General features: G+C 49.6%; 1 protein-coding gene across 6 annotated transcripts in view; it reads right to left on the bottom strand.

Moving 5' to 3' along the window:
* LOC129129549 (protein CEPU-1) overlaps positions 1 to 27,630 on the bottom strand; it is a 393,966-nt gene that overhangs the window by 64,691 nt on the left and 301,645 nt on the right. The gene's annotated exons all lie outside the window — the stretch shown is intronic.

Below are 27,630 nucleotides of genomic sequence, written 5' to 3'. Positions count from 1 at the left end.
CCAATCTGATGCTGCAATCTCATTTGAATACTTGAGGGAAAGCTAGTTGGGCTCTGGGCTCTGGAGGCTCATATTTAAAGGGCCACTTCACATTTCCTTTCCCTTTTCCCCTGGTTATTTACGTTCTCATCACACTTGTGGTGCTCCCTCCCTCCCTTCAGGGCATTCCCAGCAGCTGCTGCCACACCTGAGCCAAAATAAAAATGCCCAATAAGTGTTGCAGTAGTGCTGCTGTGTCCATCACCAGTGCAACGCCCAAGGCACCACCTTCCCCAGACCAAGCTCCAACATGAACCACGTTCTTCTCCACCAGTGAGTGTCAACCACGTTCTTCTCCACCAGTGAGTAACATCCCAGCATCAAAGTCATGGGGAAACACGTGCTCGTCTCAGCAAAGAGACTCCTCCTCCTCCTCCTCCTCTTCCTCCTCCTCCCAGGCCAGGAGCAGGCTCCACCACGTTTCTGGCTGATGGTTATCTCCAGCTCCCTCACACTCACTCAGTCTCTCCTATCTCTGCAGAGCTGCAGTATCGATCGTGTCTCGGACACCAAGCCTTGAGTAATTAATAATGCCAGGAGAGTGTGGATCCTGCTTGGGGGTGAGGCGGGGAGGCAGCTGCCCCTGGCTGGCTGCACGCATCCTGGTGATAAGCATTCATGTTGGAGGCTGCACCTTAATTAGATTTTTCAGATTGCAGAAGCCCTGAGACACTTGTGCAGACACCATATAAATGTATATTGCATTGTACTGTAATTAATCCAAGGTGATGGAGCAGGAGCCAGGGATTCACAGTGAGACAATCAGCCTCAAAACTTCAGCACATCATCGGGCTCCAGCCCACCCCATGGCCCAAACCAGCTGCAGACCAAGAAATCTCCCTCTACACCCACCAGAGACACGTTGGACAACAGGAACACCCCAGAAGCCAAAGGTTTCTGATGCCTCCTACCCAGACAAGGTTTTCACCATTATATGTGCATCTTCCCTTCCACACAAGCAGTTTAACAGCCAGAAAGACAACAAAAAGCACTAAAGACAAGCAGAGATTAATTGCAGCTCCTCCTCCCCAAAAGAAATAATAGATTGCATCAGGCAGGTGTCTGTGCTGTCCCTGAAAGCACGTGGATGTCACAGCCATGGGCTCCAGACATTTGTATTCCACATCAGACAGCCAGGATGCTCCATGAGCACTGAGGGAAGTGATGGGGTGAGAGAGTTTTGTTGGAGAAAATCTTTGGAAAAGGAGTTTGTGCTGAGGATAACCCTGAGAAGGTGCAGGAGGAGATGAAGTGACAGATGAAAAATTGCTGTCTGAAACATCACTCAACCTCCTAAAGCCTCCTGTGCCTGTGCAAGTCACCTGCCTAGAGCAGGGGGGAGCTTTTGCTTGCTGGGAGCTGTGGGACATTCTCCTGGCTGTTATGAGCTTCCCTGGAAAACAGAGATGCACAATCCAGGCTTGGATAGCTCAGGGCTGGTCCCTGCTCCCACAGGTGTTTGCCTGCAGCAGAGATGCTCTGCTGACCTTGCATACACCCAAACCTGGAGCTGAGCTGGGTTTTCACCTGACCACCTCACCCCAGCCCTGCTCCCTCCATCCTGGGGCAGCCAAAGGGTTTCCCATGCATTGGGAACCTCCTGTAATTTCTATTAATGCAATCAAACTGCTGCTGATCGAGTCCAACAGCCTTTGCCTGCAGGAAACAACCACCAGCACCCTGGGCCCTTTCTGCAGAGCCACTGGGCTGGATGGGACCCCTGGGGAACATTCTGGCTGCTCCAAGCCCCACAGGGGCTCATTCAGAGGGTCCCAGGACACGATGGCTCAGCCTCCACTGTGCCCACAGGGTAAAATGCCCTCTGAGGAGGGAGGGACCTGAGCCTGGGGCCTGTTCTGGCACCAGTGGGTTTGGGAGGGATGGAATGAGTCGCAGGGCCCCAGGGTGCATGGTGAGAAACCAAATAATCAGGATTCAGGGGAGGAAAGGCAGTTACCTGGGCAACAGAGAGCTGCTAATCCATCTGCCACCCCGCAGGACTGCCCAGCTGCTCCTCCACTGCCAGGGCAGCCCCCAGCCCAGACTGCAGCTCCACAGCCTCATGGGGGCTATCCCAACCCAATTCCAGGCTGGGTGGGAAGCCAGAGGTGACCCCGCCCTCAGCCCTGCCCTGATGCAGCCCCTCCCCAGGCACAGCAGCTCTCAGCAGAGTCAGCAGCTCTCACTGCCCACCCCCACAGCCTGAATGATGCTGGCCATGCCCAAGACACAGAAAGAGCTGACGTCCCACAGCTGTGTCCTGCCCTGGGTACCATCCCTTCCCAAGGCACTGGCCACGCTTTTCCCCTGCTCCATCTCCCATCACACCCAAAAGCTCCTCTGCAGTGAGCAAGGAAGGAGGGAGATCCTCGGCAGACATGGATGCAGGTGCCAAGGAGACACAAGGACACAGGGGATGCAGGGGATGCCACCACGGTGTCACTGTCCTGTCCCATGTGCACCCCACCCCTCTGTGGTGACACGGGGCCTGCAGCAGCCTCTGCTCCCCATCCAGCTGCTTTGGCAGGTGGAGAAACACCAGCACTCCAGCTAAAACAACAGGTTCGTTGGCTTGGGGATAGGATTTCAAAGCAACCAGAGAGACTTTGCCTGTTCCCTACTGATCCAACTCAGTCCCTGTACAAGCCTTTGAAAACACGTCCTTTATAGTTTTCAATTTTGATGTCACATCTGTAAGAATATATGGTGGGGCTTTTTTTCCTTCTTCTTCCCCTCTTCTTCTTAAGAGGAGATATCACACTTTGAACTCTAATTTTTATTTATTTTCATTTCACTAGAAAAGGACTGATTCCCCACTGAGCAGGGATGGAGGAAGAGAAAAGGGGGTGGGGAGGAAGCCTTCAAAAAGTGCCCAGATTTAATTTTTTATCAGAGGAACAGAAAGAGAAATTTGTTGATGATCAAACAGATTCAAGTACTTTAAAAGAAAGCGACCGCCGGTAAATGGAAACTAGTTAAGGAATTACATGAAAGACAAGGGAGACACTCGAGAAGCAGAAGAAATGCTGCAACCAAGTGGGAAACCAAACCCATCTGTCCCAAACCGCTGGAGCAGCAGCGATGAGCAGGAGGTGAAGTGTTTGCTGTGCAGCAGCAGCAGCAGCACAGATGATGGCAGAGCTGGAGGCTTGCAGAGCTCTGAGCTGGCCCCAGCGCCAGGAACCAGCACCCAGCCAGGGTTTTACCTGCCTGCCTCCCTGCACAGCTGAAACAAGTGGAGGCAGGCAAATAAAGGGCTGCATCACTCTGAAAAACAGCACCCCGGGGGCTCTGTGTTTTGCTTTTCCTCCTCGGCACATTCCAGCTCGAGTGCGCTCGGTTTATAAATTCGAAGGCAGTGGGATTGTTTGGGCTGGGTTTTTTCCTCCCTTTGCTTTGGTTTTAATCCAACGGCAGCACTTGAGCGCTCAGGCTGGGAGCTGAGCCGGGCAATGGGATGGGGACAGAGCGATTCAGGGAAGGGAGGGGCAAGCAGAGGAGGAGGGGGTGAGACCATGGCAGCACCAAGCTGGCCTGCAGGAGTCAGAGGCAGACAGGGCTTGAGAGAAGGAGCCGGATCCATCCTATGGAAAATGCCTATTTTATGATTGGCTTTTTGCAAATATTCAAATGAATATTATATGTGTTTTGTTAGAAAGTTATGCTGTGTTCATTTTGTTAAGTAGTGTGTTAAATATAGTTTAAGGTTATAACATAATGTTAAAATAGAAACTCTGCTATGTAAGATAGTTTTTTTCAAAGAAAGGACTCACACTGTGATAGCAGCCACAGGACACCTGAATCTTTCAGAGAAAGAGAATTTATTGCTCCATTATCAGAAAAAACGAACTTCTTCCTGCCTTGCTCATCCCTGAAGACACCTTCAGGATTCAGAGGAAGAAGCTGACACTGCCCAGACAGAATCCTGGGTTTGAATGGAATTTCTGCATCATGCATGAGGTGTATGAATATGCAACAGGCTGTTGCTTTTAAGGGTTAATCCTTTGTTAACGTGGGTCCTTTTTTGGCCTTATGCTGCCCAGAAAGAGGTACCCAGACTGTCTGTAACTCTTTGTTTTTATTGTTTCATATTGTCCTAATCCAAATTCTCCAAATTATTATTACTCTAATTATATTACTATTTTTATTATCATTAAACTTTTAAAACTTTAAAAACAAGCGATTGGCGTTTTTCACACATCCCAACCCTAACAAGCCTTGCCGAAGCCCTGAAGAGGCCAGATCCTATTGTTCCCTGAACTGTGACCCACCTGGCTTAGCTCAGAAATCTTTTAAATAGGAAAACAGAGCCGGCATTTGCTTTCATGCAGAGTCAGTGGTGAGCAAAGCCCAAGGGTTGCATTAGATTAGCAGCCGGCTCCTCCGAAGGCATGGAAACTTTGATCATTTAATATGTATGCACCGTGTCGGAGCACACAGGTCTCCAAACCCCAGTAAATGTTTTATTAGGGCAGCTCTGGCTTTTATGCCCAAGCCTTGCTCCTTTTGGACTCTGGGGATCTTGTTGTGATTGGAAAGACGCTGTTCATCATCTCCCTCTCTCCCAGGAAGGGCTGTGCAGCTCCTGCCTTGCTTCTCCCTCGGATCTCACTCAAAGTGCATTGGAGCCCAGGAGCCTGGATGGTGGCAGGAATATCCCAAAATGACCCCCTGCCCTCCTCAAAGATTCCTTTTGCATCTTGCAGAAACCCCAAGATGTGAACTCTGATGTTCAGTGCTGATCACAGTGGGAGCAAAGGCTCTGCTCTTCCTCCTCCATCACCACCTTATGGACTCAGGGACATGGTTTAGTGGTGGATCTGGCAGTGCTGGCTAAATCCTTGCACACAATGACCTTAGACATCTTTTCAACCTTTCTGATTCTATTAAAGTGTCCACCAGGCCTGCCCAGAGCTCCCAGTCCGACCAGGACATGGCAGAGCCAGTCACCCTCACCTGGAAGCCAGCAGGCAGGAGCCTCTCTGGGGAGGAGATTTCTGACTGAAGCATTGCAGAACCAGCCCCAAGCTCCCCTGAGTACAGAACATCTCGGTGTTATCAGAAACACTCTTTGATTATGTTCTTTTAATTTGCAAATTACTTGTAGTTGCCAAAATTTGGAAGTGATTCATTGCCAAAGTGATTATTTGTTGTTGAAAATGTCATTTTGGTTGGAAATTTAGAAGAAAATCTCCACTTAACAGCATAGTTTTCCCTCCATGCTGCCATACTCAACTCCAAATGGATATAACCCTGCTCAATGCTGGATTTCCAGCTTCCCAAGGGCTGGAATTCAGATTAGGAACCAGTGCATGAAGAGAGAATGGGGCAGATACAATCTGGTGTACAAGGACTGTGCTTCAAAGGACACTGGGCCAGGACCATAAATCTGAGTGCACAGTCCTACAAGAGACATTCTAGGGGAAAATTACACACTGTAGAATTAAAGCAGCCCCCTTTTTTTTTCCTCCACGATTGTAAAAAATATTTACATCCAAAATAGACAAGAAAAGCCTAGTGCCAAGAAAATAGGGGATTTTTATAGATCCTGTTTCTGCAAGAAATTACCAAGACAACAAGTCACTAAGTTCTGAGAAAGGATTTGACATTTTCCTGAATAAAAATAGCACCTGAAGTGGCATCATTTAGGATTACACCTTATGGGCAAGTGCTGCCGAAGCAGCCGGAGTATAAAACCCTTCCCATGGGTGGAAAAATTCACCTGTGGGGTCCCACCAGGGATGCTTCATTGTTTCCCCTTTTCTATAGGATTTCACACTAATTTCCACAGAATCCTCTTGGTTTTGTCACTATTAAGTTTGATTAGACTTTTTTTTTTCCTATAAAGGAATTACAAGGAGCAGGAATTGTCATGCTTCAAGGCATGGACACATCATCAGCTCGGAATGAGAACGACCCCATGGTGCCATCCGGTGTTTTAGGGGATTTCTGGATTAAGCAGAAAGCCAGGCTTTTTGTCCCAGGTGCAGCCACTTGTGCTGTGAGATTTGTCTACTAAAGCACACTCCAAAATTCCAGCCCACTGGGCTATGGCTGCAGAGCAAAGAGCAGGAGGGGTGGGTGTGGACAGGTACCTGGTGGGAAGGGAGCAGCTCATCCAGGCAAGGATGCATCTCCAAAAAGACATTCTCTGGCTGTCCTACCTTCCACATTTTCTCTTAAGAGCACAAAAACACCCACGTGCACACGGCAGCACATCATGACAAAAGGAGACCGGACACCAAGGAATACAGGGGAAAGCCTGGACATGGAATGACTGAATGAGGACACTGGGATTTTGGAGAAGCATTATGATCATGACAGCTTTCTGCATTTTCTACCTCCAGCAACAGAAAGCCCTGAGGTGCCTGCAGAAGGGCAGATGATGAGGTGTTGTCACAACCACCAGAGCCCTTACAGCTGCATCCCATCAGATGGGATCCGAGCCCTGCCAGGAACACGCATCCATCTCCCAGAGCTGGCAGTGGGACACAGCCCAGCTGCACCTCTCCTCTCTGGGAGAGATCCCATCTCCACTAGACACAGGCCTTGTCCTGGTTCCCTTCTGGGCAGGCTTGCCCCCGAGCAGGCAGCACGGGGCCGGATAGCTCAGTCCTTTGGGGACAGACTGTCCGAGTACCCAGGCCACTCTTAGCCACAGGCAACCTTAGCAAGCTCAAGGGATATCAGCTCTTTAGTGATTTATCAGCTCTTTTATAATTTCAGCTCTTTGCTTGCTAAGGCACCCAGGCTGGCCGGGAGGCAGATGCGAGACAGGAGAAGACTCGTCCTGGGGTTCACAGTGATGGCTTTACTGGGGGTCTGTGAAGGGTTCCAGTGACAGCTCTTCTAACCAGAATGGGCTACACCAGCCCATTATATAGGGTATAGGGGGATCAGAAATTGTCCAATAGCAGGGGTTAGGGGAAAGTGACCTATGGGGTTACAGAGAGATAAGCAGGGGTCCAAAAGGCAGAAGACAGGGCCTTGCCATGACTTGGCTTTTCCTGTCTTTAGGCCTCTCCATGGGGCCCCAGCAAGCCCATGGCCTGCTGCAAGGCCTGTCCTCCCCAGAAGTGCCAATTAACCCCCCACCCGTGGGTGACCAGCCATCCCCTGCCGAGTGCCAGGCGCTGACCCAGCACTGCCTCCACACCTTGGGATGCTCCTTGTGGAGCACCAGGAAGGCAGATGGACAGCGAGGAGCAGGAGAAGCAGCACAATGCTGATGGACTGGACAGCAAGGGAAGGGAAGGGAAGGGCTGAGCCTTCTGCTTGAGGCGCTGAGCATTGCTCTGTGCTCTCCACAGCTCCTCTGGCGAGGCCGAGCTGTCCCTCTGCCCCCGCTGCCTCATCCCTGCCAACGCTGAGTTTGACCCTCTTTATCCAGATGGCCCAAATCTTCCAAGCACTGAGGCTCCTGCAGTTTTCCAGGAAAATGCCCAGTGGTCTCATTATATCCAAATTCTCCTCCTCCACTGAGCCCAGCTAATTCACTCCTTCATCACTGCCTGTGTGGAAATAAGGGAAAGGAGGGACCAGGAGGGAAAGGTGGGGGATTTCATCTATCCAGGGGCTTGATTTCTTCAAGTTTTGAAACCTAGAATATGAATGTGTTTATTTTTAAATCGAAATTCAAACTAATTATTAGCAGGAGGCTTTCAAGTCAAATGTAGGTCATGCAATGTGATGGGGGATAATAGCAATTGTTTCAGCTTCAGGAAGCACAGAAGTAATGGATACTCAGGAGTTGTCCAGTTTGGTTAAGCACTTTTAACACAAAATTGGGCACCTTTTTTACTTCAGCCTGGCCACCCTCTTCTCTGGAGTGCTGGACTGGAGCCCACTCCATCATCCAGCAATGGTTTGCAGAGGCCTCAGTGCAGAGGGGTGAAACACAGCCTACAGCACACCCAACTCACCTCAAAGGATGAGCTGGACCTGATAATTGCGATATTTAATGATAAGAATTAAAATTATTTAAATGGGAATGTCAAAACCAGGAGTTTGGGATGTACATTTTATGCTACTCCTTCAAACAGAGGGGGGGGGATAGTGAGACCTGTCCCTTCCTGCATCTCAGCCATCAGAACTGACTTGACCCACTGCACAGATGAACCAATCTTTTCACCCATTTCTGCTTTAAGAAGAGTCTTGAAAATAAAAAAATCTTGAGATGTCAAGAGCTGTGAATCCTCAGCAGCTTTTCCCCAGCAGCAGGTGCTTGTGGGCAGCAAATATCAAAGCCAAAGCCTGGGAATGCAAAACGTGGCGTTTACACATAAGAAAATGTTTGGCAGCAGGAAAATCTTTGTGCTACACCCGGTTGGAGGGAGCAGGATCAGGAGGAAACTTCTCCACACCAGCCCAAGGCGCCTGAGACAGCTCAGAGCAAACGTAACCTACTTGCAGTCAGCCACGATCAAGGCGAAACAGAAAAGCTGCCAATTAAAAACACAGAATGATTTCAAACAACAAAGAAATCCGTGGACATTGTTTGATCACACATATTCTGCACGAGAAGAAAGAAACACAAAAAAAATAGAGGCTAAAAATAGGCTGGGTGCTGTGAGCCAGCTCCCCAGCCCAGCAAAGGCACCGGCTCCGGGGAGTTTTGCAGCTTTGCCCATGCAGCCGTCATTGTTGCTAAGTTCTGAGCTCTATTCAAACTTGCAAAACGTTTTCTTTTCCTGCAAAAAATACAAGAATCTCCCCCCGCCCTCCCCATCTTGGAGCTCATCTCTCCTAAAGCAGCTCACATGATGATGATCAAAAATAAGCCCTCCAAGCCTAAGCTCACTAACATTCATTTCTCTCCTGCTAATGCTGGACTTCTTACTGTTAATCCTTAAATATATCCTTAAATAAGAATGACAGTACCTGAAGCACCTAACAACCCTGTATCATAAACAGAGACAGCCTCTGCATTCCTAATTTAGCTTGCCACAGAAGAGCTGACACTAATCCCAGATCCTGAGTCCCGGATATCTCACACGTAAATGCCATCGCCTTGCTCACCTTGACATTACAGAGCAGCCTGAACTTTCCTTGTTCTGCTCAACTTTCAGCTGCTTGTTTGTTTTTTCTCCCTAGTTTTGCACAAAAGCTGACCCATGTCAAGCTCAGCCTCTGGGGCTGGGGATTAAGGGGAAGTGTCACCTTCACCCTGTGTGGCTCATTGCTGCAGGGACACGAGCCACGAGTGACACCGGGAGTAGGAGACTGCGGATGGAATCTGCACCAGGCAACAGCCTGCACTGAAAGTGCCCAAATCTCCTATTGAGAGCTCTCAGTAACAGAAAAGGAGCAGTGGGTAAAAAGGCAGGGGAATGGAGATGACCACGCCGGCTCAGCTCGGCCACTGCACCAAAAATCACCAGTATTTGCAATTTCTATGTCTAAGGCTCCAGTTTTCAAAGTGCTCCAGGCCAGTACTGAGAATCTGGCACAGAATCACAGAAACCCAAAATGGTTTGGGTTGGAATGGACCTGAAAACTCATCTCATTTCAACCCCCTCAAGACCTTCCACTAGCCTGGCTTGCTCCAAGCCCTGTCCAGCCTGGCCTTGAGCAATTGCAGGGATGGTGCAGCCACAGCTCCTCTGGACAGCCTCTGCCAGTGCCTCCTACACAGCCTGTGAGTAAATGGGATTGTTCCCAAAATACCAGGAACCTGGGTAAATGTGTGCACTTAGGAGGCAGGAAAAGAGCATTTGACATTTTGCAGGGACTCCAGAAAGAAAGGAGAGCAAAGCTTTACAAAGCAGAGCTCGCCCATCATTCCTCAGTGGATTTTCGTATCTCTCCAAAAAGGCAATCTGAAAACAAAAGGCTGTGAGGGACTGCAGCTGGCTCCCACAGAGCAGGCACCAAACCCAGCCACTCCATGTGATCTTTAACAGGGAAAGCACAGAGGAGGGAGGATTTTAGCAAATTGCAGCAAGGAATTAACTCTACATCAATTTGGGGGCTTGTAGAGTAATTTCTCCCCTCAGCATGAGGGCAAGCACACTGCAGCTGCAAGCCAGCCATGAGCCAGGGACAAGAAATATCACCAGAGCAGCGAGGAGAAGCATCAAGTGCCAACAATAAGCCAGGCACAAGCCCTAAAGTTTATTGCAAGCCTCCCTGGACCCAGGAGGGCACCGTGGGCCAGCTCCAAGCTGGTGATGGGAAGGTGCCAAAGCCCATCATCCTGTCAGAGCTGTCAGCTGGCAGGGCTGCTGTGGCATGCCGGGGTTGGTGGCCCCATGCCACGGCCAGGGGACAGGCAGTGTCCCTCTGCAAAGCATCTGCTGTGGTCAGAATAATGAGTCAGAGCAAGGGCTTTGCTGCTGCTTTCTGCAGATTTGCATTGCATGAGCTCTGGGCATCCCAGAGCCGGGTGGAGGGACGGGCTCTGCAGCCCAAATTGGCTCTGCTGTGCTTCAGTGCACTGGCCACACCGTGCTGGAGGGTTGGTGCCTGCCAGGGGCTGGGCAGTCTGACACCCAGAGGGTGGTTGGGCACTGAACAGACTCCCCAGGAACGTGGTCACAGCCCCAAGGCTGACAGAGCTCAGGAAGAGTTTGGACAACGCTCTCAGGCACAGGGTGTGACTCTTGGGGATGGAGCTGAGCAGGGACAGGAGCTGGACTCAGTGATCCTCATGGGCCCCTTCCAGCTGAGCAGATTCTACGATTCTGTGGTCCTGAATGCTCACTCCTGAGTGCTGGGGAGCATCCTGGACCCATCCTGGAGGCAAAGGTCTCCCCACCAGCTCCTCACATAGTGGGGATAACACCAGCACATCTTGAATGGCAAAACAGGGCTTGGCACTGCTTTGCCTCAAAGCCTTGCTTTGATTTTCATGCCATGGCAAAACTGAAAGGATAACACCTGCCTGGATCCCAGGTGACTGGAGGGACTGGGGGTTACACAGTGCTCACTGCAGATGAATTCTTCCAGCCCAGAAATGCTCAGATTTAGAGACAGACGGATGCCCCCGAGGCTTACACACCTCTGTGGGACAGGACAAGCTCCAAAGGGCAGGTGCAGCCACAGAGCAGAGCCCCAGGTTTCCAGGTTTGATTCCTATCACTGAGATAAGCAGCAGCTGCAGGCTGGGAGCAGGTTCAGCTTTCAGACTTTTGCTCAGAGCTGGGATTTTGCTTTGGGCCCATCCTCAGCCAAGAGTGAAGCGGAACAAAATCACTACAAGAAAGCATTTGGTATCTCTGTTTCTCTGGACAAGGTCTGGTTCCCCCCCTCACACACTCCGGTGCCTTTGGAAAACAAAATCCTGCTCCTTCTGTGTGCCAGATCCCACAAGAAAATGGGAACTGGCAAACAGCTCCAGCTCTCAGCAGCAATTTCTGCTGGAGGAAGGGGACCCAGATCTAAGCGTGTCTGGGCTGCAGACAATTTACATCCCACTAAAAGGCTCTGAGGAGGGAACTGGGGGACTGGGCTGTGTTTGGCTTCTGCTGGACCTGCTTTCATCGTTGGATGGAGCCTGAGGAGCTTTGTTCTTTGCAATAACACATGAGGATATTTCCTGGTGCTGCCAAACTTTACAATATGACCAAGTATTCCATAACCCCTCTTATTTTCCTTTTAAGCCCCAGCTCTCACTCATATATTGTTATATAAGAAATCCTTAGCCCTCCTCACTCTTCCCATTCAAAAATATATTAATCCACAGGGGAAAAAAAAACCCAAATCAAACAAAACCCAACAAAGCAGCAATGAAATTCTTCAAAAACCACCTCCAGTCACCAGACACAAGGTTTGAAAAGCAAGACTCCGGATTTGGAATCCTTAAGCTCTGCCATGCTTACTCTGCACTGCACAGGAGCCCCTAAGAACAACTCTCTGGCTCCTTCCTGTCTTTAATCTGCCTCAGCAGGCACAATAAACAATTACAAATGGAATAACAATATTGGAAAAGGGGGCTGGGAGCACAGGAGAGGAGATGCTGTAATGTAGAGAAGGCCTGAGAATACCAGCAAAGGCTTTTAAGAGCCATACATGCTAATTATGGTGTTAAAAATCTGTCAGTCGAAGGTCTGGATATTAAATGGAATTGGCTTGAGATGACAGGGCTGAACTGGATTTTAAAAAATTATTTATTAAAATGCTCTGGATACAAATTAATGTTCTTAGTTCAAAATGTATTATTGTCTCTCTGGCTTTGATCTGCAGAGCACTTTGAGCGATGAATGGGAGAGGTTGTCAAATTTCCCCTTGCACCACTCTCCAAGTGACTCCACAGCCCTTGCTGAGAGGCTGCTTTACAATTTCCTCCAGCAATATCTTTCCTTACACCCTCAGGAAGATCTGCACCAGCAAGGCCGGGCCCCTTGTTCTGGGGTGAGCTGTTTAGGAGAAAGCACCAGCACCTGGATGGGCCAATGTGTGGCATGGATGGAAAGCTCGCTGAAGTCAGGGATGAGGCTGCTGACAAACTTGGGATCTAAGAGCCAGGAACGAGGTTTGCCCAGAGGAAAGTATCTCTGGGAGGGATTCAGCTCTCCCCTCCCTTCTTCTGCAAGTGGCTGCTTGGTCTATGCACTCCAGTCTGGTGGAAAATAACAGCCCTGTTCAGTCGTTTGGGATCTATTTGTCCTTGTCAATAGGGCAAGGGGGAAATGGCTTAAAATTGAAAGAGAATGGGTTTAAGATTGGACATTACAAAGAAATTCTTCCCTGTGAGATTAGTGAGGCTCCAGCACAGAGTGCCCAGAGAAGCTGTGGATGCCCCATCCCTGAAAGTGTCCAAGGCCAGGTTGGACATGGCTTGGAGCACCCTGAGATAGTGGAGATGTCCTTATCCATGGCAGGGGGTAGAAAGAAATGATCTTTATGATCCCTCCCAAATGAAACCATTCTGTAATTCTATGATTAGGAAATCAGAGGCTGAGGGGTGGGGAGACCAGGGGCAGCAGCCCTGCATTCATCCTTCCAGCAGCCTGGAGAAGGTGGAAGCCCGTGCTGATGTGCAGGGTGCCTGGGAGGCTCCAGCTCCAGCTGTGCACAGTGATCCCTTCCCAATGACAAACCCCTGCCAGTGCAAACCCAGGTATGCAGTTTTGGCCAAGTCCATCCCACACCTTGCCTGAGAATCACATTCCTTGTGGCCAGGGAATCGCTCTCCCCTCTCCAGCTCATCCACCACATACAAATTCACCCATTGCCTCCAGCAGCTCCAGCTCTTTGGCTCCCTACACAGTTCGCTCCACTCGGCTCCCAGGTCACCTCCTTCCTTCCCACTTTATCTCCTCTTAGTTTTTATTTTCTAATATTATTTTTTTTTAACAATGTCTGTACAATTTCGCTCTCGATAACACGCGAGTTAATTAAGCCGTGATCTCCTGGAGACAGGTTGCTACAAGGAGATAAGCAGCGGCTTCTGTTCCCCATAAACAGCTGTGCTCCTCTCCAGCTTCTGGGGATTTGCTGCTTTTGTACAGGAGACAAAACAATCATTGCCAATTAAACCTGGACATCGTATTTTCCCCATCTCTTGACATCACCTTTCCCCATGATCCTCGCAGAGGAGTGAGGGTGCAGTGCTGTAAAGTGAGACTTGGGGGAAATTAATACCTGAGGTTGTAATAGGCCAGATAACGGCGTGAATTCAACACAGGGCAGGGCTTGAAGGACAAAAGCCACTGCAGTTCCAGCAGAGTTGTGCTAATGTGGCCTTGGTGGGTGGGTGACACCGAGCCGATGGGTTTGCAAGGGGTGTGGAGGGGCAGGTCTGGAATTTAGAAGGTCTCAACACACTTTTAGATATGGTCTCACATGAAAAAGAGGAAATTCAGTGAATAAGAAAGGAAAAGTCGAAGCAAATTAAAGCAAGACCAAACAATTTTGCTCTGCTCAGAGTGGGAGATTTTTGCTCAGCTCTTTACCTGCCACTCCTCACCCACGACAGAACAGAAGTGATTTTTACCTCTTTGCACTGATTTTGGCAATAGGACAACACCAGAATGGTGGTATGGACCCAGAACCCTAAAATGGGAACAATCACCTTGAGATCCCTCTGCACCCAAGGCTGGGGGACACTGAGGTGCAGCAGTAAGGGGGGACCTGGAGATGCACAGAGCTGGACTCCTGGCTACCACTGCCGAGGCAGGGCTGGATGCCAGACCAGAGAAATCATCAAAATGGCACAACCTGAGACTTTTTTACTTCTGGATGCTCCATGACCTACTCTAGGTCTGCTCATTGTCAACACTGATGTGCTGCCTGCAGACTTATCTTGGAGCCTGGTTTCATTCCTTTACCCCTTCAAATCTGATTTAAAGCTTTGCTGACTCCTGCACAGATATCCTTTGGGGCAAGGGTACCCCTTTGTGGAGACCAAAAAACCCCAAATTCTGCCCATGACGCCATGCTCAGAGCCAGGTATTGATCTGCTGGCTCTTTCCATTTCTTTCTTCAGCATTCCCTATGACTGGAAGAACACAGGAGAGCTCTGCTTGTGCTCCTGATTCCTTAACCAGTCATCCCTAGGCCACAAAGTCTCTCTTGATTGCCCTTGGACTTCTCACTGCAACTTCATTGCTGCCTATTACGAGTGACATGCCAGGAGTTGCTCATTAAACACAGTCACTCAGTCTTGGGGGGGAAAGGAGGTGGGGGGGTTCCTTTTTATTCCCCTTGAATGTGGCTTTAATGATTTTAAATCCCTTCAACCCAATTACAGCTCTGTATCCTGATTAGGAACTGAGCTATTGTGCACTGGAGCCATTATCTGGCGGCCCATAGAAAAATTAGTACCTGGAGAGGCTGCACTGGGAAATAAATCTTTTCCTGACATTTTAGGACCAATTCTTGGCCAATTAGAGCACACTTTGCCATGTAGGTAATGTGTATCCAAACTGCTCTCCCTGCTGAAAAGGGCAAGCAGAGAACAAGTGTAATCCATGCAAAAGAGGAGGAAAAATCACCCGCTGCCAAGGAACTCTCCAGTGCTTCCCGACAAGTTGTGTGCCCTCTGCAGAGCTCCATCTGACCCCAAAGCCATGGGGCATGGAGCAAAAAAAGCTTCTTTGTGCCAGGCCTATCCCATTCCCCTCCTGTTTCCTGTCCCATCTCAGCCATGGGCTGTGGGCAGGTACAGAGGGATGGAGGCAAAGCCAAAGAAGGGGACCTGGTTTGGGATGGACATGTCCCAGCTTGGCCCTGAGGCATCGCACCCTACAATGGTCAAGGTTTTGCCCATCCTGACAATGAGGACACAACCAATGGAGCTGAGAGGCCTTTCAGAAGCTGTGCAGAGAATGATGATGGCTCCAGGACACGCCAGAGGGGACAGGAAAGACCTCAGGTGGATCTGAGGAGGTTTATGTCCAGCCTAGGGTAGCATGGACCAGAAACCCGCTCCACCAGCAGCCCCAGCCCTGCAGCAAGAAATGCAGCCCTCATTGCCCACAGGACTTGGGCAAGGTGTGCAGACAAGACATTGAGGTAAATACAATTTCCCAGGAGGAAGCTCCTTCTCAGCCATTTCTCCCTTGCTAGCACTTGTTCAGTTGGTTTTGCACCTCCCTGTCCCTTCCTCCTCCGCCCCTCAGCTGGAGCTGTCCTAACAGAAATTCCCTAATTGCTAAAAGTCACAAAGAACTGCTCACTCAGGTGTCCACAACTGTCCCAGTTGTCCCCATGGCACAGCATAAGATGCTCCCACTGCCCCTTGTGCACTCTCCTCTCCCATCCCTCTCCTCTGCAGTGTTTCCAGGGCAACAGGGAAAACAAGGATTTAAACAAAACTGAACCCAAGAAAGTAGAAGATGCCAAACATACCCCCTCCCAGCTGAACAGAGGGATGTGCTCAGTCCAAACACCTGCAAAGGGAGCTCAGACCAGTGCCAGAGGGCAGGTGAGCACCAGGCACAGCACTGCAGGATGCTTTGAGGATGGATCTTTGCTTCTGGAGTCAGAAATCCCAACCACATGGTGTCTCCTGGCTCTGGGAAGGTCTCATGCCACAAGATTCCCAGAGCAGGTCTGGGAACCCCTCAGCCATGGGTTGGGTGCACTCTCTGATCCTTGGTGTCTTGGCAAGGTGGGAAAAGCCTGGCTCTGCCTTATGGATGAATTTGGAAATAACCATTAAACCTGACCCCCCTCCAGAAGAAAAGAACTGAACAAAGAGCTGAGAGCACAGCAGGAATCTGGTGCCACCACACTGGGACAGTTCCCACCTCCCCCATGCCAGAAACTGAGCTCAGAGTTTCAAAGATCCAAACCCCCAAAGCTCTGACCTCAGGACAGCACCTCAAGCTACAAAAGGCAGCTGAGCATTTATGATGCATTTGTTCTTGGTTCTACGGCGAGATCTCAGCGGGCAGCCCTGGCTGCCACCAGCACAGCAGTCCAGCTGTGCAGGCACTAGTGGCACAGCTGGACTGAGCCAGTCACTTGGCAAATTAAACTGGTGCCTCTCATTGCCTTTTAACACCTTCCCCACTCTCCCTCCTGGGGAGGCAGCAGGAGAAGGGATGGAGGGACCATGGAGCACCCAGGGAATGTGAACATCCAGGATGGATCACACCCTCCCTGCCCTGGGGTCGGGTTAATGGTGCGTGGGCCTCTCGGTGCAACTTTTTGTCTATAAAAATCCTAATGGCAAGCAGTTAAATTCATCCCTGGTGAGAAGATGATCATAGTTAATGGAATTAATGCAAGGTTTTAATTTGCCTCTCGCTGCTCGGTCCTAGCAACTCCCCAGCCTCCAGCACAGGCGCCAAGAAGATGATGTTTGATCTTCCCTCCCCTGGTACTCGTGTACTTCTCATCCTGTTCACCATCTGGAGGTGGGAAAGCCCATCAGGCCTCCCTGCTCTGCTGCAGGACTGATAATCAGGAGGCCTGGTGCTGCAAACCCCAGCTCAGTCTCACCTCTGGAGGCGCAGCAGCAGAGGCTCAGTTTGTGGACCTCAACACAGGGGCCAGCAGCTTCTGGGAAAGGGCTGGGGTAAGGAGAGGTCAGCATGGAGGGATCCCATGACCACAGCAGTTACCAGCACCTCCTCTTTGTGTCTTTGGTGCTTGTTATGGTTTATTTAGGGGGAATATTGGTAGCATTTGTTTATTCAGTGTCGTTGGCGGCAGATCCTTACCCAGAGGCCTGGGCCAACTGAGGTGTTGCTGGTTATGTTGTTGGTTATCTGTTTCTCCTTGTGGAGAAATAGATCAACACAGTCCAAATTTTGGGGTGCAAACTCAAACCCAGAAGAGTTTGGGGCTGCTGGGATGCCTGGGACACCAGGGAGAACACAGAGCATGGCAAAAGAAATCATGGAAAAGCTGCAAAACAAGTAAAGAACCAGCCAGGAACAGTCTGATCCAAATAGACTGGAACAGCAGAGATGGGGGGAAAGGAAAACAGTATTAAAAAAAGCAGCGGTGTGTTGCTGAAATGAGATTAGAACAGTAACAGGTTCCCTCCCGTGCCAGCTAAATCCCCATTAAATCAGATTAATGCAGATGGTCTTTATGTAACTGACCAAGACGATAGATCAATATTGTTGTTTCAGTCGGGGAAGGAAAAAATTTGTCCTGTCTGACAAAAACACATCATTACCTGCCTACAGCAACCTGCACCTTGCTCAGGACTGCCCAAACCAGGCTGGGTTGGTCTGGAGAGGACAAACCCTCACAAATGGCTCATCCCAGTACCTACTACCACCCTGGGGGGAAAAACCCTAAGTGAGATTTTTTCCTCTCTTGGAAAGATAAAATTTGGGGTTCTCTCCTGGCCAGGGCTGTGAAGCTCCATGTCCCACAGCAGCACCTTGCTGGGAAGTCTCCCAGCAGCCACAATTGCAATCCAGCCAGAAATTTTCCTGTGTCAGCAGCACTGAAGAGCTGCATTCCACCCAAGTGCCATCTGCAGTGACATTTTCTATTATTCCCCTTTCCTACTAAACCTGTTCCCACTTTTGCTGGGGACAGAATTCCCTCTCCCTGCAGGGCAGGTGGGGGACAATGCAAGAACTCACCCCTCCCAGCATTCAAGTGAATAAAAAGGGAAAAAAAGGAGGCCTGAGAGCAGGGGAGCCTGGGCTGATTTTCTCCTGGAGCCATTATCCAGGGGCCTGTAGCACAATTAGCACCTGGAGAGGCTGCACAGAGATATAAATCTCTGTGACATTTCAGGACCGATTCCCCGCCAATTAGAGCACCCTGGCTCTCCCGTCAGCAGCCTCACCACCACAAAGGCCAAGCCCAGAGGATGGAAAAATCCATCTGGAGAGAGGACAGAGCAGTGCAGGGGGGCTGGAGCTGGGCCTCCCCCCTGCCAGCCTGGTCCATGGACCCACAGCTCTGCTCCCATGCTCCTGTATCACACCAGGTGTGGGAATCATCCCCCCTGCTTGTCCAGAGCTAAAAACCCATCCAAAATCCCAGCCCAAGCCCTTCCCACGGTTTGGAGGAGCACCCAGGAGCTCTGGCTCCCTCCCTCCATCTCATCATTAGGGATGGATGAGATGCTCTATGGAAAGTGCTATTTTTGTCACTCAATCTGGGTTTGCAAAGGGAGAAGCACCATGGAATCGCCAATTCACTCACTTTTTGTTCTGGATTTTAACTCCAAACTCCTCTGTTTAAAACAGTCTTTCCCTGCAACCTTTCCTTTACATTTGCTTTATATCAGCCACAAATCTGAAAGCTCAAAAGCAAACACCAGACTTCTTGGGTTTTGCTGAGGCAAAAGAGTGAAATCCAGTCAGAATATTTTCCCAGATTTTAAATCCACTGACATTTTGAAACGTTTCCTTCGTGAGCTGAGCCCGAACGATTTTTTTTTTTTATACCATCAATCCAAGCACCACTTCCAACCTCAACTGCCTTTTCCAAGCTACTTGCTCTGCCCTCTACAAGAACAATGCTCCTCCATCTCTCCTCCTGCTCTCAATTGCTGCCTCCAAGTGCTCTCTTGGGGAGACTTCTTTTGGAGCACGGCTGCTTAGCATTGAATCCCAGAGTATTTGGAGCTGGGAGGGACCTTAAAATTCATCTCATTCCATCCTCTGCCATGGGCAGGGACACTTTCCACTAGGCCAGGTGGCTCCAAGCTGTGTCCAGCCTGGCTTTGGACACTTGCAGGGATGGGGCAGCCACAGCTTCTCTGTGCCAGTGCATGAGGAGCTCAACTTGTAAGGATTCCTTAATTTTATAGCAGTAATCCTGCTTTCTCAGCTCCCACATCATCCCATCAAAGCCACGGCAGCGGGGATGGGATGGGATGGGATGGGATGGGATGGGATGGGATGGGATGGGATGGGATGAGATGGGATGGGCTGGGAGAGGTTCAGGCATGCAGAGCTCAGCCTTGCTGCGGAATCCCCTTCGGTGCTCACAAAGCTAAAAATAATCATCAATTTCTTCCCCAGGTAGTGTTCTCCCATCCCTGGGGGAAATCAATCACAGCATCAAAGGGAAGGCAGCTCTAAAGGGCTCCAGCAGAGCTGCACGCACTCAGAGAGAGGCACCAGGAGGTGGATAACAGCAGCAAACCCTGTAGTCAGCAACCCCTCCCCACCTGGTTGTTTTTCTCTTTTTTTTTGGTTTAACTTTTAATTATTTTTAAAGGTTGTTTGGTGTTTTTCAGACTTGCTTAGAATTGAGTGGCAGAAATCTCAAATTTAATTTAATTAGCACCTCCTCCTTGCCTGGAAATGGCTTTTCTTCAAGTCTGACAGTTCCACCCTTTGACTGCCATCGCCTCCTTCCCTCTGTGTTTCCAAGGGACCTGGAAAAATCTTGTTCCCTGCTTTCTTTGTGCTCCAGCCCCAGCAAAGACATGCTGAAAGCTGCTGGGATGGAGATGGGCTGCAGCAGGCCCAGCAAGACTGGAAAGAAGCAGCACACACATTGCTTTTTCCTTCTCTCTATCCTAAGGAGATGCTGATTTAATTGTATTTATTCCTTGGCAATTGGTGGCAGACATGGAAGTGACAGTGACATTAGATGGAAGGCAGATAATAAATACCAGCATTAAAAACAAACCCATGTGTGGGTGCAGGCACTGTAAATTGGCATTTGTGCAGGACACGAGCTGCATCGAACAACATCCCATGGCAAAGCTCTCCATGTACAGTGTTAATAGAGCAGGAAAAGCACATAAAATCCAAAGATTCCCACTGCTTTTACAAGCCCTGTGTGTTGAGGGCACAGGTAAAGCTCCCAGAGCAGCAGTTCAATGTGCAAACCCACTTGAAGGAGCACAAAAGGAATAACCTCCCTGCTCAGGTGTCCTTTTTCCCAGGAAAACACATCCATGCAACCCCCTCCTTCCAACAAGGGGCAGAACTGACCCTGCATACATCCCTCCTGCAAGCCAGGAATTTGTTATTCTAAATTGTTGCAGTGTGACGCCATTTCCTGTCTCACCTATCCCAACCCCTCAGGTGTGCCAACCTTTCCTTTCCCCTTTGCCCTCCTGCTAAGTGCTGTCCATCAATCTTAACATTCCAGCAGGGTCATGGTGTGGTTGGCAGAAGTTCAAAAGATGCCCCTCAGGTCCGGGCTCATTGGCCTGTCCAAGTGTCTTTATCCTTTGAGCCTTCCCCTCCTCCCACCTGGTTGGTGGCTCACCTGTGCCTTCCCCTGCCCCTGTCCCCGGGCTTAAAAGGAGCCGGGACCATGCGGTCTGGATTCTGTTGGGAGCTGTTACAAGATTCAGAGGTCTGTCATCCTGGAATAAACTCTGGATTAAAACTCTACAGCAGAATCCTCTCCTTTTTCTCTTCACCGTCCCCTGAACCTTTTCCACCAGAGGTCAACTGAGTTTCTACTTTGCCTGGATTTGTTCCGAGTGCCCAGCTGCAGCACCCAGCCAGCCAAATGTATCTCTGAGGCGAAACTCCACAGCTGCCACCTTTGGTCCAGCAGCAAAGGCCAGACAAGCCCAGGCACGTCCCACCTGGAAATATTTGGAATAATATTCCTTACTAAATATTCAGTAATTACACATCAGTGGAGAAAGCAAGAAGACCCTGCATGAATGAGCCTGGATTGGCACGGCAGGCTCAGCTGCACTGTGTCCTAACAAGTGTGGTGTGTTTGCTGATGGGACATGGGCTGGCTTTGGGGAGCCTCCCTGGGAGCACCAGGCTCAGGGTTAAAGTGCCTTGAGGCTCCCTGGGAAATCAGCACGGACCTCACCTGCAATCAGGGACAACGAGGTTACGCTGGTGATTAGCTGGGAAAAAACATCAGTGCAGGGAGGGGAGCACTTGCAGCTGCCTGCGTGCCTCGTCTTCATGCAAAGTGGTTTTGGAAGCAAGACTTGATTTCTGGCTGAGAAATTGACCACTCTTCAATCCTTCTGCCTCAGTTCTGAACTGGTTTGGGGAGCTTGATGTCGTGCTGGGGAGGTGGGATTGCAGTATCTGGTGCTAAACCCACATTTGCAGTATCTGATGATAAAGCCACATTTGCAGTATCTGATGATAAAGCCACATTTCTAAGGGGAAATTGGGTATTTAAAATTGCCTGCTTTCAGAGAGAAAGGGAAAAGAAAAGTCAATCCCACTCGACCATGCTCTTGGCCTCAGCAGGTGCTGTTTAACCCCTTTGCCACCCAGAGTGTTTTACTCTGGGGTAACAGAGGCCCTTAATAAGTGTTATGGTCACTAATAAGTGTTATAATCACATATCACAGTGACTTTCATGCTGGTAACCATTAATCTGGGACTGGATCTGTGCTGGGAAGCAGGACAACACCCAGATCAGGGACTGACCCTCATCACAGCATGATGAGGGGAGGGAAGGGACAGCAAGTGGGGATGGAGTCTGCATCTCTTCATTTCCAGGCAGTCTCCTCCACCAGACACTCTGTGCCTCCCCACACAGCACTGGAAATTAGGAGAAGGACAGGTGAGACCTTCATGGGCACAACAAGGGGCAACAGACCTGTCATATGGGAAAGAGCTTCCTTATTCTGCAGGTGACCACACCCTGGAACAGGCTGCCCAGAGAGGAGTGGGGTCTCCACCACTGAGATATCCCAGAACCATCCACAAAGCTGTGCCACGTGTGCTGAGATGACCCTGGGAGGCTGGAGACCCCACTGTGATTCCTCCCAGCCTGAGCAGTTCTGGGACATCCAGAAGCAGAAAATCCCAGACATCCACAGCAGGAGCAAAGGGGACACAACCACGCATCTCATCTCTTCCTTGAGCAAGGTGGAAATGTGGTACTCTCATTTGCCTCCTTCTCCTTCTGCTCTCCAGCACCCCACCAAGTCCTGACCCTGCTCTTCTCTGGGTGCTGACCCTCCCATCTCCTGTTATTCAAGCACACACAGAGCATTGTCCTTTTTAAACAGAATCTACTACCCTGCAATTACTGAGCATGGAGAGGAGGATGGGAGCTGTATTGACTTACAAAGCCCACACGGCTGGAATGCAGCCCAAACAAATCAATGGCATATTTAGCCAAATAAACTGCTCTAGCAAGCTGATGACTCCAGACCTCCACTGGTCCAGAGGATATTTCACTGGAATGCCTGGTGGTTTGCAGCTGGAGCAGTTTTAAAAGCATGAAGCCAATGAACGTAGTGACAGACAAGGGGGAATGGTGTGATGCACAAAGAGAGCAGGTTTAGATTAGATATAGGGAAAAAATTCTTCCCTGTGAGGGAGGTGAGGCCCTGGTACAGGGTGCCCAGAGCAGCTGTGGCTGCCCAATCCCTGGAAGTGTCCAAGGCCAGGTTGGATGGGGCTGGGAGCACCCTGGGATAGTGGAAGGTGTCTCTGCCCAGCGCAGGGGGTGGATGAGATGAGCTTTAAGGTCCCTTCCATCCCAATTCTGTGGGGATTCTGTGATAACGTGAGTGCTATGAATGTGATTTCCACATCAGCAGAAAGTTCAACCTGGTGATGTCCTAAAAGTTTCATCAGACTGAAATTATTACATGAATCTGTCCATGTTGGCAACCACCCACAGTTATTTCCTCTTTTCCGTGAAATTCTGATCATGAGAAAGGATTTGTGACACTGATCTGGGGTCGCAGCTCTTGGATAAGCACAGATGGGAAACCAAGAGTGTTGAAGAAGAGAAGCTACCAGAGAAGAGAGATATGAAAGGGGGAGTGGAAACACAAGTAGGTGTAGCTCTGTTCTTTCAGAAAAGCCAACTCTCTTTGAAATAGCAAACCCAGTCACTTTTACACCTCATGGTTCCCAAATTCAATCTTTAACAACCAGAGAAGATGCTGGGCTGTTTGCCACCTCAAACCTGCCACCCTTCCCCAGAAAAGTCAATCCCATAACACAGACTTGTACACATGAATGAGGCCAGGTTGCAATAATCACCGTACAAGCACCAAACAGGTCCTTGAGCTGACTGGATCTGCTCTTCCCATAGCTTTGTGTCCAGAGAGTGAAAACATTTCCCACACAGAAGCCACAAATCAAATAACCAGAGTACTTGAGGTCATCTTCTCCAAACCTTAGAAAAATGTATATATTATTAACCAGACACATGTCAACAGGGAACATAATTTGGACAGAAAGACCTGAAATGTTTGTTTTGCAAAGTGCTTTTGGAAATGGACGTTTTCCAGGTTTTTTAATTTTTCCTTTTCTTTCACTCTTGGCTGAAACTCTTCACCACGTTTGGCAGGGCTTCACAGATGGCGCTGGCCGACCCACAACTGAATTTTTCAGAGAATAAGCTATTTGTCCAAAAGAAGACAACATGCCCAGATTTTCTAGGTTCCAACCCTCTCCCACGCTGCTCTTGCTGCCAGTGCAGCCGTCAGCTCTCCCACCCTGCAGCAGAGGCTCCTTGGGGAGGTGAGGAGTGGTTCCCTCCTCAGCAGAGGGATGCAGGAGCATCCCTGGCCAGGAGCATCCCCTGCAAGGCCCATCCCTTATTTTGAGCACCTTCTGCCACGAGCAGTGGGTGACTCAACAGCACCCAAAGCCTCCCTGTGCTTTCCTTCTCCCTGTGGGAATGAGGAGGGATATTTTGCACCCAGCGGGGCTTTTTCCTTGCTGAGCAAGTTCTCCTGGGCTCTGCTGCCCACAAACAGGATGCAAAGCTTGGCCTGGGTGCATAGGAACAGGCGTGATTTGCAAGTAAACAAATGTGCTGGGTGAGATTTGCTCTCTCGCCGGGCAAATCCTCTTTGAGTCTGAGCCTCTGGAAGCGGAGCCAGTGGAGGAAATTAATCCTGAGAGCCCCAATTCAGCAAGCTCAGCACTGAGTCAGCCTGAGGGGGGATGCCCAGGAGATGTGGGTGCTCATCCATTGGGATACACCCTGAGCACCTCCAGGAGGGCTGGGAGAGGCTTTTTAAGGACACTTAAAAACCTCTTTACAGCCCACAGCAGGAAAAGGGAGACAAAGCACTGCCACTCAGCCCAGGAAGGACCAACATCCTGTGTTTCTGCAAGGGATTCCAGCTCCCTTTCCTGCTGCAATCCCAAAGGCAGCTCACCTCCCTCCTCACCCTGCAACACCCCAAAAGCTGTGATGCCACAACCTCAAAAGGACACGGGAGCAGAGGGACAGTGCCCTGCCCTCCACCTCTGCTCCAAGACTCTCTGGTGGAAAAAACAGCCCCCAAACCTAATCCCAATCTCCTTGCTGAGATAACACTCAGCCCCTGATCACCAAGTGAGGAACAAGGAGTGTTCATCCATGCTGCTCATGGGCAATCTGGGTCCTACACACACAATGAAATCCCTGCTCAATTTAAACTCCCTGCAGCTTTTGGGGGCAAGACCAAGAAAGGAGACAGAGATTTAAGGTCCTGGTAAAGCAGGCAGGCACCCAGTGGGATTTTCAAAAACATGGGAGTCAGAGGAGAGGGGAAAATCTGGAGCTGACCCTCAGCTCCACCAGCACCCCACAAACACAGCCCTGGCTCATCCATAGCAGTATCATTGGGAGCAACACGTTCCTGTAGCTGATAACAGAGAGGAGCAGGGATTTGCAGAGCTGGGGGGAAGCTGCCACATGGCCGTGTCTGCAGCAGCTGAGGAGAGAGCTGTCGGTGTTTGCTCACAAACAATATGCTCGTCAGGATCTGGCCTCGTCTCTCAACTAGAAGATTTCCTTATGGAAGTTTCTCCACAGGCAGCAACGCTACAGAACACGCATGGCTGGATCGGTCTGGCATCCAAGGCTCCCAAGGAAAAGGCCTGGACAGTGTTCCAAACACCTCCTCTCCATCAGATCTGTCTTCCATTAACTAAATATTGCTTAATATCATTAAAATATCAATCTCATTCCCTCCTTGCCTGTAGTGCTCTGGTGCTGTTACCCTACTGGTTTTGTTCTAGCAAGGACCCAAAAAAATTTCCCTTTTTATTTTTCACACTTTCAGTTACCAAAAAAACTTTTAGAATAAACTAAAAATCCGTTTCTAGTTGTTTGTGGCTTTTCTTCCTGACAAGTTCACACCTCTGCTGTCCCTTCAGAGGATGCATCAAACACTTGTGATGTGCCAAGTGGCCTGGAAGAGGCCCCAGCTGGAGCTGTGACACGATACCCAGTGCTGGAGAAGCAGATGCCACCTCATTTTCCCAGGAAGCCCAACGGAGCCTCAGTCACCTGGAGAGGAGAGCTCCCAGTGATTTTACAACTGCCATGACACAAAACCTGAGAAGTAGAATGGTCATGGCAGGCACCAAGAAAAATTAATTTATTTTCTTAAACTTAAAGGGCAACTTGGGTGTGGAATTTGAGCACAGTTGGGAACTCAGCACCCCCCATCCTGCTGCTGAGCCCCCCCAGCTGTGACCGTGTTCACAGGGGGAAGAGAGGAGGATCTGACTCCATGTTTCAGAAGGATTGATTTATTATTTTATGATATATATCACATTAAAACTATACTAAAAGAATAGAAGAAAAGGTTTCATCAGAAGGCTGGCTAAGAATAGAATAGCAAAGAATGATAACAAAGACTTGTGGCTTGGACAGAGAGTCCGAGCCAGCCAGGCTGTGATTGGCCATTAATTACAAACGTTCAACATGGGCCAATCCCAGATGCACCTGTTGCATTCCACAGCAGCAGATAACCATTGTTTGCATTTTGTTCCTGAGGCCTCTCAGCTTCTCAGGAGGAAAAATCCTAAGAAAAGGATTTTTAATAAAAGTTGTCTGCGACACCCAACCCTACCTGCAAAGTCAATTTAGTGCTCAGGTTTAGTTGTTGGGAAGGAAGTTCCCCATCCATGGAGGCATGTAGGGAGAAGAGTGATCAATCTGCCAGGCTGCTGCTCCCAAAGCTTCCCTGGGGCTGCTCACAGGCAGAGGGGTCGGTGCTGCCCAGGGAGCCCCACGCCGCTCCTCGAGTGCCTGATCAGCTGTGCAGAGTTTGCACAGCTTGGGAGGAAATGAGCTCCTCCAACTCATCCCTGCCATTGCCAGCTCTTCCTTTTAGCCCCCTGCCTGTGCTCCTTGGAAAACCTCTGCCCATAAAGGCAGTGGAGCAGTTCTTGTAATATCCAGGGATCCCGAATGTTGCTATTTCCAGCAATGTCAATAAAAAAGGGAAAAAAGATGCTCCCGTGAGTGCTGCAAAATTCTCCCCTTGGGGCTGCACATAACTCATCTGAATTTCTGAAGTTCCCAAATCTCCAACCAGCTTCAATCCAGCCTGTGGCTTGTTCAGCTTCCAGTTTCAAAGAGGAATGGTGATACCCCTCAAGCAGCAACATTTCTCCTGCTGTGAACCACAACAACCCACACAGGATGGGTTTTCCTCCAAGACATGCACTGGGAAGCCAAGGGTACCTGGGGAGCCCAAGGCCATGTGCTGATCCCCTGTGCTGCTGTTGTTCAGCATCCCATAATGTTATGTCCATTTGCAGATTGCACTTTATTGGTTTTTATTTGGCAGCCTCGCTTGACTCTGCCCTTTAATTTATCCATTATACATCCTGATTAATTGGCCGATAAAGCTCCGTCCAGTTTTTTAAAACAAATTCCCAGTCCATTTGCTTTTAGTGGAGCTGTGAACAAGCAGTTTAACTCATTACATTAGAGCCCTCGTGCCTGGGGTGCGCTCTGGAAGCAGAGATTCCAGGATCATACATATGGAACACAGCTCTGATCTGCATTAACAGTCCCTCCGAGCCTGGCACTGGCTAAGGAGAGATCCCACAGCTCCCTGTGAGTGCTGCACAGGGACAGCCCCTTCCTCCTGGAGGTTCATTTCCCAGGAGAGGGGAAGCCTTTCTCTGCATGCATTGATGCCAAGTTAATGATTAGTTCCCACAAAACCAACTTTTGCACTTCTTTTATTTTCAGCTTCATTGCCGAGCTGCCCTGTTTTAGAAGGAGCCATCTCCAGACTCCCTTTCTTCTCTTATACCCTCTTTTAGGGCTGGAAAAACATCTCCCTAGCCCAAAACATCTCCAAAGCCATTGCTGGAGTCTCTTTCTATCCCTCTTCTGTCACACACATCTTTTATGAAAAATCCTTTCCTTAGGATTTTTCCTCCTGAGATGCTGAGAGGCCTCAGGAACAAAGTGTAACCAATGGTTATCTGCTGCTGTGGAATGCAACAGGTGCATCTGGGATTGGGCTCATGTGGTTGTTTCTAATTAATGGCCAATCACAGCCCAGCTGGCTCA

The sequence above is a fragment of the Agelaius phoeniceus genome, chromosome 23, assembly GCF_051311805.1.
Source record: "Agelaius phoeniceus isolate bAgePho1 chromosome 23, bAgePho1.hap1, whole genome shotgun sequence".
NCBI classification, from domain to species: Eukaryota; Metazoa; Chordata; class Aves; order Passeriformes; family Icteridae; genus Agelaius; species Agelaius phoeniceus.
The sequence above is the reverse complement of the archived record's forward strand: the minus strand, read 5'-3'. Positions and strand labels throughout refer to the sequence as shown.